Source organism: Suncus etruscus, chromosome 16 (assembly GCF_024139225.1).
Source record: "Suncus etruscus isolate mSunEtr1 chromosome 16, mSunEtr1.pri.cur, whole genome shotgun sequence".
Classification (NCBI taxonomy): domain Eukaryota; kingdom Metazoa; phylum Chordata; class Mammalia; order Eulipotyphla; family Soricidae; genus Suncus; species Suncus etruscus.
This window is the reverse complement of record NC_064863.1, coordinates 81,265,518-81,283,823: the sequence shown is the minus strand read 5'-3', so window position 1 is coordinate 81,283,823 and position 18,306 is coordinate 81,265,518. Positions and strand designations below refer to the sequence as shown.

At 35.3% G+C, this 18,306-nt stretch overlaps 1 protein-coding gene and 1 pseudogene across 1 annotated transcript in view; both read right to left on the bottom strand.

Annotated features, from left to right (window-relative positions):
- GRID2 (glutamate ionotropic receptor delta type subunit 2) overlaps positions 1-18,306 on the bottom strand; it is a 1,564,419-nt gene that overhangs the window by 1,119,156 nt on the left and 426,957 nt on the right. The window lies entirely within an intron of this gene.
- On the bottom strand, positions 13,420-14,997 carry LOC126032547 (palmitoyltransferase ZDHHC9-like; annotated as a pseudogene).

Here is an 18,306-nt window from a genome sequence, read left to right as displayed (position 1 = left end):
GAAGAAAAGAAAGAAAGAAAGAAAGAAAGAAAGAAAGAAGAAAGAAAGAAAGAAAGAAAGAAAAGAAAGATAAGAAAGAAAGAAAGAAAGAAAGAAAGAAAGAAAGAAAGAAAGAAAGAAAGAAAGAAAGAAAGAAAGAAAGAAAGAAAAAGAAAGAGGAGAGAAAAAGGAAGGAAGGAAGGAAGGAAGGAGGGACAAAGGGAGGAAGGGAGGAAGGAAGGAAAGAAGGAAGGAAGTAAAAAAGGAAGGAAGGAAGGAAGGAAGGCAAGGGAAGAAAGACATGGAAGGAAGAAGGAAGGAGAACTGGTGGTATGGGAAGGCTTTGTATTTTTATTTTATTTTTGTTTATTTGCATTGGCACAGTTATTATTTGGGAAATCAGAATGGGAATTCCCATGGCCTAAGAGATACAGGATTTCTCACCCTTGAAGCATAATGTCATGGGAAAGACTACTACAGGCTTTAGACATGCTTATTGTCGAACCCTAAAGTCGTTTTATGGTGTCAGGAAACGTTCTGCTCAGTTGTGGCTGATAAAATCAGTCCTCCGTAATTGCACAGATCCTAAGACGAGGTCTAGGATAGTCTAGGATAGAGTCTTTCTTTAGGGTTCCAGAAGTTCTGCTCCATCATGGTTGTTGTTGTTGGTCTCCTATAATTAGTAATCTTGATTTTTGCACAAATCCTAGGACAAAGTTTAGGATTGTCTTTACTTCGGGTTCCAAAAGGTCTGCTCAGTCCCAGTTGTCAGAGTCAGGTCTCTGGAATTAAGAGATCCACGTTTTTGTACAAGTCCTAGTAATTTATTTTTTCAATTTTTTCTTGTTTGAGTTCTGCCTGGTATGTGATTCTAGAAGAAAAAGTCTTGCTGGGGATAAAAGTTCAGGTCAAAACCAGATTGTTTAGCCTGTCATTCTTATGCTCAAATGCACCAGCAATATAATATGGCACCTTTCCCTTTTGCATAGGCATACTAAATAAAGGAGAAATCTTATGTATAGAAACAGCTCTTATCTACTAGGGATAAAAACCCATAATAAATTTTATAATACAGGGGCATCTCCTATTCATTTGTCATGGGGACTGTACTTAGACTCCCATGTGATCAGACAGCGACGCTCTAACCCGAACAGCAGATCAACTATAAAACTGGAATAGTACCCTGCAACAGCATAAGGAATCAAGCTTCCACCGAGGAGTTCCCTAATACCATTCTGGCACCAACTCATATCAAGTTGGTACAACACCCTGATGATGAGGAAACAGCAATAACTTGATCTAAGAGCATGTTGTCCTACCTCACTACCTAATGGTAAATTGAAATCAGAAGACACTTCATCCTTTGACAGGTGCATAAACCAAGATCATTAATTAGAGAAGACTGACTTTGAGAACCTTTCCTGGGACCAGTGTGGAAGATTGAGCTTAGGCTTTGACCTAGGATTTGTACAAAAACTAGGCTGCATCTCTTAAAAGAAGTATTAATTATGATCTACTTCCTCAGTTTTGTCAATTGCTAACTCCAAAGCTATCGATTTAATAATTGTTCCTTTAGTTTCGTTATTACATTGCAATAAAAAGCTGACATCAAATTTTGATACATATATATTTGATTTGTAAGTAAAAAGCAAGAGCTTTGATTGTTATTATAGTTTTAAACAATAAATAATCAAAATAAAGGATGTGTCTGTTAGTAAATTCCTTTATAAGATGCCTTAGTTATTTTTGTTTTCAATATTTGTTTCTAAAAATTCAATAGTCTCTGGCAAAAGTAGAACACAGAGTTTCAAAATGAAACTTTAATATTTAGTATTTAAGATGAATATTACATCACTGGCAGAAAGCCTTATAGTGTGCCCCCAAAAACTCTTCTTGGCTGGTAAATGCATAATACCTTTTCTAAGTACTCATTAATCTCATCTTTATTCTTGACCATAAAGGAAGTCAGCTGCTTTGGTGTGTGGAAGCCCTGGAGAGGGTCACAAGTTCAGGGACTAAAGTTATCAGTAAACCCTTGAGTGAAGTTAGAAGTGGCTCTTTAGTTCTCTACCCTTCTTGACAAATTTCAGATAGAGCACTAGCCTGATCCTTATGAGCAACATGGGTTAAAAGGCACAATCTAAACTGTTCCAAAATTATTGATCCAAGGAGAGTGTGATGCAATAAATATTTATTACAGTATCCATATCTGGAGTTATGCCTTGCACAGAGCTGACCCAGGTTCTATTCCCAGCTCCAGATATGAGTCCACCCCACCCCACCCCTCCCAGCTGCCAGAAGTGATCCCCAGCACAGAGCCAGGAGTACTGAGCACAATGCCCTGATCACTGTTAGGTCTGGTCCAAAACAAACAAAAATATCTTGTCAGTCTCCATCAGCTACTCCCACAGTCTTGAATGAAAGTAACAAAACCTAGCAACAAAAGTCATGTATATACCAGGCTTATGTTGACTGCAATGAAGCTATTAGGAAAGGAGCAGTACAATTGCCCTGTTGAAGTTTTGGAACTCACAACCCACCCTGCAACTGTTGTCTTGCCAATGATTAACTTCACTGCTTTCCACTAATCTCTGCAAAACTCCTAACAGCCAAACACTCCTGGCATGCTAGTTTTATGACTCACATCTCCTGTTACTTTTTGGAGCCAGAGCAGGTTATCTCATGCCTTTGTACTTTCAAAAGTCCCCAAAAATCATCCTATGTGCCATCTCTGTTGCAATGTGAGCTCACTGGCCCTTCTCCATGGAACCTGAATTCCCTAAATCATATAGCCACTTATGTAGCCGCATGAGAATCCAATAATTATAATACTGACTTCCCAGTAGGAATACAGTGAATCAGATATAAAATTATTAAAGAAGGCACATAAGCTCAACAACAACAAAAAACATATAACAGAATGCTCAACTAACAATAAACAGCTTGGTAAACTATCAGAAAATGACATAATAACCCCCACAAGATATAATAATTTTCACAAACTTTTAATGGAATTTTCCCATAATCCCATTATAATTTAGTTGAAGAAAGCAATATTAGGTAAATTGTTTGTACCTGCCAAGGGATAGGCTTTGCAGAATATGGGAATCTTTTGACACGAATGAAGGGAATTTGACTCTGATGGGATCAATGCTGGAATATTGAATGCCAGAAATCATCGTATTATGAGCAATTTAAAATAACAGTGTCTGAAATAAGAATATTTTTAATTTAAAAATCTTGGAATTATGAGACTACTAAAATTAAAAATTCTAGAAGATAGTTAAAGCAACAGATCAATAAACAAAGATGAAGAAATACCTGACAGACATCTGATTAAAATCTCTCTTTCTCTCTCTCTCTATATATATACACATATATATGAATGTATACATATATAGTGTTATAACTCATATAAAGTGATGCAATTTCTGTCTTCAGGAGGTTCTATTTGTGTTTCTGTTTCTTTTTGCTCTACTCATAGCTGATCATTTAATAAATGTTTATAGAGGTACATTTCAATGTCAAAAGGACCACAAATTGAAAGTTCAAATTTAAAATCATATTTTTAAATTTATGTTATTGCACCATTATTTACAAGTCATTCATAGTTGAGTTTCAGGCATATATTGTTCTAGCATCAGTCTCACTACCAGTGTCAATTTCCACCACCAATGTTCCTGGATTCCTTATCACTCTCTGCCTCGTGGATTGCTTCCTTGACAAGCATGTTTAGTGGTTGGCTTGTTATAATCTTATCTCAGATCTTAGGATCCACTCTAAGGATCCACTCTAGGATCCACTCTAAGCAGCATGTATTCACTATAGACCTTGGGGTCTAAGATAGGAGCCTAAGTATGCTGAAGTGCTAAGTCTTGTTATGTCAGCGGAGGAGTGGGGGAACCAGCAAGCTGGCCTGGCCATCTGTAGCACCCTTCAAGGCTTGAGTCATTGCTCTGGAGCAGGGGTACTCAAATTTTTGAAACAGGGTCCAGTTCACGGTCTCTCAGACATTGGAGGTCCAGAATATGGTTTAAAAAGAAACTATGAACAAATGCCTACGCACACTACACATATCTTATTTTGAAAAACAAGAAGGGTGGGGACAAAAACAATATTTAAAATAAAGAACAGGTATAATTAAATCGACACACTTACCAGTATTTCAGTGGAAACTATGGGCCTCTGTTGGCAGGTCCTTGTTTGACGACCCCTGCCCAAGACTGAGCAGAGAAGTTGAGAGACAGAGAAGAGTAAGAGAGCATAGAACACATCCCTTATACGCACACACACTGTGGTCCCAGGATGAGTCTCCTAAGCAGGACAGGAGGCAGCAATGGCAAAACACCAGCAGGCCACATAAATATCCTCTGAGGGCTATATGTCACCTGAGGGCCATAGGCGGGGACCCCTGCTCTGGAGTATCTTGTGACACTAGGTTCTTAGTTGTGTATTAATTCTATCTGCCCCTGACCTATAGCTATCTACCTAGCTCAATAATATTTTGAATTCTTCTCTTAAGATATTTTCTGAGTTAACAATTAGTATGTGATATAGCTGAATAAATATTTCCATTTACAAATAAAATTAAGTTATAGCTAAAATATATGACTGAAATGTTGATAACTAAAATACATTTTAAATAATAAAATGTGAAAATATATGCATTTAAAATACTTGGAACCTCACTATTTATAGCAGCACTCAGTATAATAGCCAGGTCTTGGAACCAACCTCGATGTCCAACAACAGATGAATGGATCATTAAGATGTGGTATCAATACACAATGGAATATTACATGGCAGTCAGAAATGATACAATCACAGACTTTGCAGCAACATGGATGGATCTAGAACATGTTATGTTAAATGAAGTAAGTCAGAAGACCAAAGATAAACACAGAATGATAGCACTATTCTGAAGCACCCAGATCATACATCTTATACAGAACTAACACTCAACAATCAAATAATAGGGTTTAATAGGGTAGAAACTCTAAACACTGTAATAGCCAACATATACTCGAGTGCAGCGCCCAAAATACATGAAAAAAGGAACAACGCAAACTCTTGACTGCATTATACCACAAAGAAAACAGCAACACCAGAAATAACAGCATAGGGAGAACAGGTATATAATCAGCCTTCTACGACAAAGGCCCACAATAATCCCTTGGAGATCGTAATCAGGATCACAGGTAAAGAATACCACTGGAAATCACTGACTCCAATGGAATCATCCCATAACATCATGTTTTAATGCCTTATCTTACTATATTTAAAATAACCTCTCAGCTTTTCTGTCCACAGGCATCCTTGGATACAAAGGGTGGATAAACCAAGATGGCAGCTCGGGATACCACACGAGATACCATACCTAGCTGGCACTACGAGATGGTCCCGAGAAAACTCTTTAACCTACACTTTATTTCAAGGTTATACCTTCTTTTAGGAATCGAAGCACGTGGCCAGTCAGACTACCGAAGCAGTACCCGTGACATAAGGACTTAAACTACAGACTATACTCATCAAACACACTCAAGCAAACTAACATTCCCTTGCTATTCTCTCCTCTCTTCTCACTACTTTCTTTTTTTATCATTTCTTCTCCACTCTTTTCTCTACTTTTTTTCTTTCTTCTTTTCCCTTCCTTTCTAATGTATTTTCTCTTTTCTCCCTTCCTACCCCTACCATATACCTTCCCCTTTCCCCCCTTTGGAAATCCAACTCCCCCTCATCCCTCATTCCCATCCATACTTCCCACTGTATTAACACTCTTCACCCTTAGTCCTTAATCTATTTAAAAAAAAAAGAAAAAATTAAAAAAAAATACTTGGAACCTAGTTTACTTATAGAAAGAAAATACATTTTTGTACCTTTTTGGGGGGTGGGGCACACCTGGTGATGCTCAGGGGTTACTCCTGGCTATCTGCTCAGAAATAGCTCCTGGCATGCAAGGGGGACCATATGGAATGCCGGGATTTGAACCAACGACCTTAGGTTCTGGGTCAGCTGCTTGCAAGGCAAACACCGCTGTGCTATCTCTCCAGCCCAGAAAATACATTTTATTTAGACAGTTCTGATTTTGTTTTCCTGCAATGACTCAGAAAGACTCCATATTTGCATTAAGATGAATGTTCTTTTTTTAATAATAATTTTTATTGTGACCAAAGAGTGAATAACAAATCTTTCACAGTACTATTTAAGGTGCATAGTAACAATAAATCTGGGCCATTCCCACTGCCAGAGCTGTCCTCTCTCCACCCCTTTTCCCAGCATGTGTCCAATATCTTCCCTTTGTCCCTCGGAGTGCTAGTGAAACTTTTCCTCTCTGTGTATAGATTGTTGTAGAAAGGGTATTGATTCTGTTGTTGACTTTAGTTTTGATGTTTAAGTCGGTCAATTTTTTTATTACTCTCAATGTTCATATGGCTGTTTGGTCCTGGTACCATTCATTTATATTTTCACCCTCAATTCATTAGGCAGAACAATATAATTCAATATGTGAGGATCTGCTGGAAGAAGACAAAGAGAAAAAGAAAGAAAAAGCAGTTTTTAAAAAAAAAAAAAAAAAAAAAAAAAAACTAGCAACTACCAAAAATATAAAAAGCACCGGCAGAAAAAAAAAACAACAAAAAAAAAACCCCAAATAATAACCACAAGAGTGAAAAAGGAACCAAAGAAAGAAAAAAAGAAGGAAAAAAGGAGGAAAAGTAAAAAGAAGAGAAATAAAGGAGTGCTGGTGTGGCAACATTTGTGCTCCCCCCTCTTATTTTTTTTCATAGGCACCATAAGTACTGAGGAAGTAAAAAAGGAAATTGCATTGGACTAAGAGCTTCAGGGTTTCTCCACCCTTGAACCATACTATCATGGGAATAACTACTGGATTCATACATGCTCACTATCACATCCCAAGGATTTTTTTGTGCATGTGTGTGTGTGTGGTGCCAGGAAACTTTTCCTCTCAGTTGTGGATGATAAAACCAGGCCACTGTAGTTAGAGATCTTGGTATTTGCACAGGTCATAGGACAAGGTCTAGGATAAAGTCTTTACAGTTCTAGAAGTTCTGTTCCATCATTGTTGTTGTAATCAGTCTTCTGTAATAAGTGGCCTTGGTTTTTGCTCAGATAAGAGTCTTCAGTTCTTAAAGATTTTCTGCAATATCAGAGAAAGCTACAATCTCCCGCTTTGATAGTCAATATGAGAGCAATCCCAGATGAGAGCAACCAAATTATTTCATCAGTGTATATTCTATTTTCTGATACGTATTGATTTTCAACCTGCTTACTCAATATAGATTAACTAATATAGAAACTTTAAAAAATGAAGCCACTTAACTCAATGTGCTTGCTTTTACAAATAGCGTCTGATCACAGAAATAAATATTTCTGTCATACATTTTTATAATATTTAACATCAAAATAATATTTCTATATTATAAGTTGAAATCTCTATGAACTTTTATACAATTTAATAAAGGGCAATATAACAAAATTGGAAACATTGCACTTTACACCATCAAATACACTAATAAGTTAATATATAACAGAAAGAACAAAACATAAAAATGTTAATGTTATTATAAAACTTTTAGTTCAGGTTGCTTCACTGAACTTAGCAGAAAAAAAGGGTTTTCATTATTTTACTAAAATACTATTTGACAGTTAATAGGATCAAGGAATACTTTAGAACACACCATACACTTGAAACTCATTTACTGTTGATGATAATGTTAAATTGAAGACAAATCACATTTCAAATAAGAAGAGAAAGGAATAGTATGTGAAATTTCCCTGGGATATTGGAAAGGCAGATGTGAGATGATTACATAGTCAGAAACATTTAAGATTTCTGATAGTTTATTCTTTTTCATCTACAATATGGCCTGTTTATATGCCATGTATAAGTAGATGAGTTTAATTTTCATTTTCAAGACTCATTTTTTTTGTTTCTCATTTCCTAATAATCACCAGACTACCCCACCATCTAATTAAGAAAGGTGATATATCTAATTTTCTGCATTTTAATTAACTCAGCAACGATAGCAGTTTTCAGGATATTTGCAATCAAAGTAATATTGATTCTTCAATATAACATGTACTTGCAACAGGTGAAGCATTGATGGGTATTAAGAATAAAACTCGTGCAAAACTCACAAAGAAATTCAAAGAGAGAAACGTGATAAACTGGATTAGAAATAAAAAGTGGGGGAGATCACTACAGATACTGCAGAAATTCAAAGGGTAATCAGAGAAACTCTGAGAAACTCTATGCCATAAAATATGAGGACCTGGCAGAAGTGGACAAATTCTTGGACTCATATAACTTTCCACGGTTAAATAAGAATGAGGTAGCATATCTAAACAGCCCCATTACTATTGAGAAAATTGAAAATGTGATCAAAAATCTTCTCAAAAACAAAATCCCAGGCACAGATGGGTTCAATATTAAATTCTTCGAAACCTTTCAAGAAAAGCTTCTACCAATTCTTGTAAAGCTCTTTTATGAAATTGAAGAACCAAGAACTGTCCCAAATATTTAAATGAAGCTAAAATCACCTTGACACCAAAACAAGACAGAGATGCTTCCAATGTTTTAGATGGGGATACCTAGATCACACTTGTACCCGGAATATAGGAAGGAGGGCAGGAAATAAAGTAAAAAGTTGAAATAACTGGGGCAAGGGTAAAGGGCCTTTGGTACATTGATAATGTAGAGGGGTGGTATGTATATATATATTCAAGCCACATAGTCGGTGACTCTGAAATCATGAGATCCAAGCTACAACAATCAAACATTTTTTCAGTTCCATCTATTTAATAAATGCAATTTTTAAGTACAAACAGGCTTTATTGGAAGGTACTGAGGAAGGGGAGGGAGAAGCTAGCAAGGGAGAGGTAGCATGCTCAAGAGAGAGCCTGAGCTTCTCTAAAGGTAAAGAGAGAGCCCTGGTATACAATCTAGCTCGAAAGTCAGAAAGTATCAAGAGGGGAAATGCAGGTGCATTGTGCTTGGGCACCTTGTTACCCAGGCAACAACTGTGCATCTCCTTTGTTCCAAGTTTTTTTTTTATTTTTTTATTTTATGAAGAAAAGATGCAAAGAAAGAGGACAAGGTGAAGTTACAGTGGGAAGACAACCAACCATAAACAGAATTCTCAGAAGAAATTCCCTTGCTGACACCTTAATTTTGAACTTTCAGCCTAAAAATGTTAATGCATGCACAATTACTTTGTCCCTCAGTTCCCCAGAATGTAGTGCATAATAACATTTCTTAGCAGTACACAAAACAATGTAAAGCCACATAATTTATGTAACTCCTTTAGCATTGAAGGCATAGCATTTTTTTACAGTTCTATGCATATGCATATTAATTTAAGTTAACCTCAGAAGTTTAAGTAATAGATCTTGAGATTTCCTGATCTGAAGTTTATGCTATTATATTAGTCTGCTTTTGAATTTTTTTCTTTAAACTTATTTAAAGAAAGTATATCACATAGTTGACATAATTGATCGTAATATATTTGTTTCAGGAAGAACAAAGCAAAGTTATTATTTTCTTCTTCATTCTCTTTTTTTTAAGGATAAAAGTCAAAGGAGCACAGCAAAAATGGTGTTAGAGTGGCAATTGTTGTTTGCATAGGCCCAGTGAAATATGGGGGACATGGAAAGGAAAAGTCTTGGCATAAATACAAGAAGACCATACCCCTGAAGTTTTCTGGCATAAGACCAACTCTAAGCTCCAGGCATATTAGGTTGTCCAACCCAAGTCATTGTTTGTAGTTCCAATTCACTTTTATTTTTCACACAGTCGCTGTTGTTGGTGTCATGTTTCTGTAGTTAAAGATCCTGGAATCTGTGCATATCCTACATCGAATCAAAATGATGTGGAGCATCCTCTAGTTTCACCTCATAATTAGAGGGCAATGCAGAGAGCCCTGTCCTGAAAGCAGGTAGTTGTTGTTGTTAAATCTTCTGGTGTTAAGGAAAGTCTCTTTTGAGTAGGCCGATGCCAGAGCAATGGTAGGGTCTTTCCTAGTAGAGGATTGCTTCTAGGGATGTTATAGACAACCGTGGTTGTTTCATAAATGGCATCCCTGGTTCAGGGGTAAATGGAGAATGCTCTGGGATTATTTCTGGTATTTGCAATTGCTCCTAGCAGGCTCAGAGTAACATATGTGGTGTTGGGTGGTTGAATCTGCTTAGCTGCATACATGACAAGAACTTTCCCCAGTGTATTAACTCTCTGGTTTGGGAAATAATTCATAAGGGTCAAAGGTTATACTCGGGATTATTGCCTAAAATGTTGTGTATATGCTCTTTCCATTTCCCATAATAAAATCCCATCTGAGTGTGTCTGAAATTGTGTTTTGCTGAGTTTTTTGTGTCAGTGTGACAATAAATTAAGCATTTCCAACCCAGATGGGCTTCTACATATAGATTTCACTCAACAAAGGGCAAAAGAAACAGATTCAAAATTGTTAAACAGCATTTACTATTTTATTTTTACCTTTAAGAATAAATATTCTATCAGATAAAAAACATTCATCTTAGTGTGCAGTGTTTATAATTAAACCTATCCCTAATAATTAGTTAGACATTCTCAGTCTTTTTAACTTCTATCTCCTTAAACTTATAACAACACATATTTAATTAATGCAAACATACAGATATCAAAGTAAGGGCAAATATATTTTTAGCTTATTAAAGAAATGTAAATAAAATAATATTAACTCCATTTTAGCCATAAAATCTATTATTCCAGAAGACAACCTAAAATTGTTTTTAATTTTATAAATTCATTTTATTCATTTTTTAGACATTTCCACAAGATGATATGTTTTAAATAATTTGGCTAAATGAAGACGTAGTCGTTCTCTGTTATCTATATATCCCTTTTTAATCATGCTGCAAATAATTAAAAATGATTATTTGTGAGTTTTTATGGCATTTAAGGTTTTTTCTCTGTTATCCTTCACAAACTGCATGTTTCCCCACATTATTTTACAAGTTAAACAGCGTCTTTACAATTAAGTTTGTTCTAAATATAATTTAACTAAAAATAAAATAATCTATTTTGTAATATTTTGCAAGCAAGATGATTATAAGAATCAAGCATCAAAAGGCAAATCCAATTTTAAAATCTTCATCAAATTCATAATATAATAATTTTACAACTTTGGAAAATTTCAAATTACTACTTAATTTTCTTGAGGTGACATAGGTTTTATACCACATGAAAGACAATCCATTGGGGAAATTAATGTAAAAGTAACTTAATTTATAGTCCATTTTTCATCTTAGTACTTAAATTTTTTAATTCAAGTCTTCTCTTTTAATGCATACTACAGATTTTTCAAATTGACAATGTGCAATTAAACACAAGTTGAAAAAATTTGTCTAGTTCTTCATCAGTGGCAAAAATACTCTAGTGCTTTTTTCTAAAACATGTACAATGTAATATGCAATGTATTGGACTTACACTTTTCATCTAGCACTTGTTCTGTGTTAGCTTTTCTCTTTTCTGACAACTTACTCTCCACTTTGTGCTTTCTCCCACTTTTGATATGTGCTACTATAAAAACTAAGTATGACAAGGAGCTATCTGTACAGATGCACTTAGCTTATTAGATGTCTGTTCACTTTCTAGAAGATATATGAGAAGCTATTCTAAGAATTTCATTTTTCAAGGCTTTAAGCATTTGAGTACACCCATCCTTATAATACATTTTATTTGAAGACTTTTAAAATTTGAGGAAAATATTAGACTTGACAGTGCATTCATTTTTTTTTTCTTATAGAATTTAAGCTAATATCATCATCTGACCACTAAGTTCTTCTCACTTCCATTTGGTCAACATCTGATTTCTTAATTGAATTAGAAAAAAATGTACTTATTTAATTTTATAAAAAGTTATACTCTCTAAATATTAGAAAAAAAACACAACAGTATATCAGATGATCTGTTTTTAACTGAATGAACCCTCAACTACTATCTAAATAGCTTATATTTCCAGGTTCAAATAAGCTGATTATTGTTCAATTGAAAATTATATGGCTCTAGTTTCCTTAGTTTCATTATTAAAATAAATTCATCAATAGTAAACACTGGCTTTTTCTTCTACTCATTTTTCTAATTTTTTACACTATTACTTCTTGAGGCACCATAATTTTCAATACTGTTCACGATGACATCCTCTGCCAGAGTATTTTCTATCTACTACTGTCCTCTCCTGCCTCTGGCCCCCAACAGCATCTCTTCCAACCCTGACCTTAAAAGATTCAACTCAGTAAAAAAGTTCTTAAGTTGTCTTGTATTTGGTTATATTTATCCCCTCATATATATTTTATATTTTCCCTTAATGAAAGAGATCTTACTGTGTTGATCCACGTCCTTCTATATGTATCCTTCTAACTTCATTGAACATGGTGCCCTCTAGTTCTTTCCACATAGCAAAAATTTTCATAATTCTATTTTTTATTATAGTAGAGTCCATTCTAGCTATCAATTATATTTTCTTTATCTAGTCATCTGTACTTGGACACACAAAATTTCCAACTTTTGTCTATTGTGAATGATGCTTATATGAACATAGGAGTGTAAATACCTTAAAAATAGTACTCTGGGCCCTTGTAGAAGATGCTGAGAATTAAAAATGCTGGGTAAACCCTTAACTTTCTCATTTTAGCAAGAACTGGTTGTTTATATAGTTATCTCCCAACTACTATAGGGAATAGAGAATGTTGCAGAATATTAGTCAATTAGAATTAAGGGCCGAGAGATAGCATGGAGGTAGAGTGTTTGTCTTTCATGCAGAAGGATGATGGTTCGAATCCGGGCATCCTGTATGGTCCCCGAGCTTGCCAGGAGCAATATCTGAGCATAGAACCAGGAGTAACCCCTGAGCACTGCCAGGTGTGACCCAAACACCAAAAAAAAAAAAAAAAAAAAAAAAAAAGAATTAAAATCCCAGTTTTTAGAATTCTGTCAGGTTTTTAAATTATTTTAGTCTCAAATAAGGAGAACTAACACATTACATGTTTTTACAAATTTTAAATGGTCCCTAGAATTGTCTGATATCAAGAATTAATACAAGAGCTAACATTTAGATGGCACCTTTTTTTATACTTCTTATGTAAGCTTCACCACTCACTTATCTTATTTAAAATTCTACATGTTTATTACATAAAAATATAGATACAAGTATAAGTAATATATTAAATATTATTTAGATTAGAATGACTGAAGCATCTTTAATATCTGAAATATTTGGAAGCCAAGGAGCAGAGTTTTTTTCTTTATTTTATATAGTTTTACTTGCTCTATCTCAGATTTTTATTCTCCTCTAAAATAATTTAGAGCCTCAATAAAACACAAATTTTGCCTATAAATTCTCTTTCATAGCTATTTCTCTTCCTCAATCACATCCTTGGGCAGCTCTAGAGGTCCAGGGTTGGGGGTGGCATATCTTCTGAAGTGCTGGTCTCCTCCAATGTCTTATCCGATTGCAGATATTATGTTGGGGCTGGGCTCTATGGCAAAAAGGTGCTTCGAGTCTCTTGAGTACTAGAAAGTTAGTTTCTAATTTCCAACAATAGAAATATATCTCTTCTCTCTAGTATACTAGGCAGCAGAGGATCACAGAGCACTTCTCAGCATTTCTTCACAATATTTTTATGACTGTAGAGATTCTTCTTCATGAGACCTTGATGTCCACATTGATTGTCTGGTTGTGAACCATAAGGTAAGTGTGAAATACAAATAGTTCCACTATGGACAGAGAGTGAAGAAGCAAACTAGTAGTTCTAAAATGTTTCAAAAGTTTCTTTCAACATTTCTAAGAAGCTTATTTTCAAGGATTTGAGAGTCACATAGAAAATGTTGAGCACTGAGTTCCAAAGGCAAATGTGAGCACTGAGTCGAGAACAGTCCAGCAGTGCCCCAACAGGAAGTGGGTCCTGGCTCCTAAAACATTTTCAACAACTTCTCTTCAGCTGCCTGTCGCTCCTGTGTCAACAACCACACAGGCTAGGGTGGAATTCATTTTACTTGGAGGTGTGGCTTGCCCCTGGGGGAGGCAGCTGTAGTTTTCACCCCCACAACATTCTGGGACTATGATCCATTTCAACAAGAGCCAAGGTCAACACTCTGATGTTCCTCAACCTTCAAAACAATTTTAGCTTTGTGGGGATTGTCCCTTTATTGCATCCCGTGGGTAAGAATTCTTGTCTTTCAACAACCCACTGAATTGCCCAGTGACTGCAAATTCTTTTGTAAATAGAAAGCAGGGTGCAGCCTCCGGTGGGAACATTCCCAGTCCTGCCACCAACATAGTGTTCCTAGGCAGAAACAGGTTTCCTGGCCCAAGTGGGTGGTGTTCTGCTCTCCTTTATCAGCTCCAGCTGAAAACCTGCAAATGATGCTGAGGCTAGTTGGCCAAGAAGCCTCTGAGGACAAAGGTATAGATCGTGAGAATGGAGAAAAGATGAAGAGGTAGCGGTAGTTAGTTTTTCCAACACAATTGACTACTCAGGGGCAGAGATGATCAAAACATTGCACACAATTGTCACAGATGCTGACATGTGAAGGCAGGGAGGCCTGAAGCTTGCAGGCATATCAGTATTTAAGCTACACAATCTGGTTGCTGATCTGAAAATTCTTGAGGGTTGGTTGCTGTCTCTGGGACACCACACCATTGGTTGCTTCTACCTTCATTTCTAGGAATGCTGCTTAATCTAGTAAGGCCCAAGGAGTTACTCTATGATCACTAAATCTGATTTTCAGTAGTGTGGCCATATAAAAGAAATCATATGGCAGAAAACACAGAGGTGGCCCCAGATAGTGTCATTCAAAGGCAAAGAAGAGTGTGCAGGTTCCCAGGATAAAGAAGAGGATCAAATGGAAGATGCTCTTTTGCAAGGTCATCATGATGTGGCCATCACAGCAGAAGGTATTTCTGCCTGGAAGTTTGTTGCACTTACCTGTCACCTTTTTTTTCTCACCACCATCACAGGCATGATTGGAAATTTCTGGTCAAAACAGGCTCTGTGATTTCCACAAAGAAGAAATAGAAGCTGATCCCAGCTTTGCAATTACAGTACTTGCTATTGTTACTTCTGAATCACACAGAAGTCCAATATCTAGTCCTGGAAAAATTATCCTGATAAATGGGTCCAGTTGGAGAAGAGAAATAGGAAAAGGGTATCTGGACTTGAACCTGAAGACTGCACTTCATCAAGAACAGAGGGCAGGACATAGTCTGACCCCAGAGGACTATCTTGGCCACAAGAGGTGGCAGTAGCTACTCCCGAACACAAAGGCTGCCTCTTCTCACAAGGGAGGAGCCTCTATAGCAGCACAAATGCTTTTGGTAAATCATGATACACAGCTTGACCCTAAACAGTACCTATATATAGAAGTATAGTAGCAATCATTTTTTGGTCCTTTGCATAAGATCAAGTGTAAAAGTATAATATTTAGAGGGTATAAGTGATAGTACAGTGGTAACACGCTTGCTTAGCACATGACCAACTTAAGTGTGATTCCAGGGTCCTTCTATAGTTCCCCAAATCCTAGCAAGAGTGACTCCTGAGCACATGGCCAGGAGTCAGGTGTGGCAAAGCAATGCCCCCCAAAAAGTTGCTATATAATTTTCTGTTGTATAAAATACAAAATAAATCGAGAAATTCTGTCCCTGAACATAGTCCTTTTCATTTAAAGATAGCAGATTCTGTCTATGGGCTACAATAAAATTTCTAAAAAAGTGTCATATATTCCTAGAACAAGATTCAATTTAGAGTCCTGCCAGGCTATAAATATTTGGAATCAACACTATTGGAAAGTTTTAACAAATAGGTTTCAGAGTCAGGGTAGAGTATGGCACATGGGAAAGAGTGAGTGTAAGCAACATAGGATTTGAAAATACTTTAGATCAACTATGCTTTTATTTTTTTGGTTTTTAGGCCACACACAGTGACGCTCAGGGGTTACTCCTGGGTATGCACTCAGAAATTGCACCTGGCTAGGGACAATGTGGGATTCCAAGGGATGAAATCTAGGTCCATCCTGGGTCAACCTCGCGTAAAGCAAACACTTTACTGCTGTGCCATAGCTCCGACCCCCAAGCTATGCTTTTTGTCTTTTTGTTTTTTGGAATACATCTGATGGTACTCAGAGCTTACTTATGGCTCTATACTCAAAGCTCAATTACCTTGTCAGGGCTCAGTGGACCGTATGTAGTATCAGGGGTAGAACACAAGTTGGCCACGTACAATACAAGTTCCCTTCCCACTGTACAATTGCTCTAGATCCCATGATCAAGATATTAATATAAAATATTAAATTATATTGTTTATAAATATAAACTCTTTTTCACTTATCTGAATAATGAATTTCTATTTTAAATATTCTTGCTGTCAATTTTCAGGCTTTGTAACTCTACTTTGAAAATAATAACTTTTAGCAATATGCACATTGAGTATCCCATTATTTTTAAGTAAGTAACCCTCTCGTGTACATTAAAGATGTAATCTATACTTCTAAAATGGGGTGAACTTACTTTGCAATGTAATATGTCCATTATTTGCTTGAGTGAAAAGGACTTCTGCAACTATAACAAAACTGATTGATTTATATAGAATATTTAAAGTAGTAATTTTAAGTTTCGATTATAACTTATTTAACAGCTAAAAACATGAAAAAGGGGAGAAATAAATATTCTTAATTGAATGTCTTTTACAAAACATAGTGATCTTTAAAGAACCAATAATAAATCCAGCAATCAGGCTGCAAAGAACTTGGAACCAACTCCCATATTTTTTATATTAGGACTACCATAGAAAATGGCCACATCCTATTCACTTTTCATTACAGGAACAGTTTTACAGACTAATTCTACAACAAACAGCACTTCTCTAAGGCTAATGCTGCTTTATAATATATAGAAGTAGCTACTGAATTGCCTCCAAGCACAGTTTTATAGAGAGACTTTCTGTCAATATTTGGAATTTTGAAAACAAGACAGATATTCAAGTGCATAATTCAAAAGGAATCACTTTGTAGATGCTTCTCCTTATAACTCTGCATTATTCTAGTTCTCTTATAACTCTGTATTATTCTATTTCAAATGTCATTATCTAGATCAAAACCACTATCTCACCTACATGTATATTTTAAATACAGAACAGAGTTTGAAATTCACAAATTTGTGAGTATTTGTAATTTGCACAGTAATGGCTGAAAGAAGTAAACAAAATGTTCACTGGAATTAAAGAAAGTCACTTAAAATTGGCATATTTTAACATTTAAATTGCAAGTTAATCAATATCAATACATTAACCTAATTGATGAAAATCCATGTTTATAAAATAACTGCAGTTCAGTGAAGAGTTACTTTTTTGTTCATTAAATTTAAAAATACTAATTTATCTCGAAGTTAGTCATTAGATATTTATCTATTATCCGAAATTACTGTATTGCTTAAAATTCTGTCAGCAACTCAGGAAAAGTTGAAGCATCAGACCAAGAGATGTTTCATTTATATAGGGCAATAAATATAAAGCCTTATTTTTACTGGCTAATTTAACCAGTAAATTAATGTTGGCTATTTTCTATTTGAATATAATTTTCCTATTGGTTAGTTAGAAATATTAATCAGTCCTTTATTTAAGAACCTGAAAAATAATTTTATATTCTGGTTTTAGTATTGTTAATTTTTAACTGCAGTACATAACTTAGAAATGTCTATCTATGGCATTTTTCACATATTTAAATGGGTAGTTCTTATTTTTGTATAGCTATGTCTTAAATAGAGTAGTAAGTCAATTAAAAATGTGACTGCTATCAATAGTCAACTATTTTAATTATTTGTAATTTAAACAAGCACTGTTATCAGGTTTTTCAATTAATACAATATATTTTCTCTAGTGACAATTGCTACTTAATCATAACACTTATATCTAAAACTTTAAGTAAACATATATGTTCTAAAGTGTATTTACTACACTAACCCTCAAATATGCATTCCATTTATTTTATATGGCTCTGTGCTGTATTTATTAAGTTGAACCATTAGCTGTGCTATTTTTATTACTTATATTTATATTTATTAACCCATAGTGGAGCAAGTCTAGCAATCTATTTAGATTTCTATGGTGTTTTCAACTAAATAACAGGTTAGAGGGTTAAGTATCTTATTACACACCACTGTTCTCATTTTGAAAGGCTCCTGCCAGCCTCTCTTCTGCTCAATATACCTATTGATGAATAAATGTAGGTAATTTACATTTTGTCATTATTGCTTAACCTTTTTTTACTTTATCAGGATT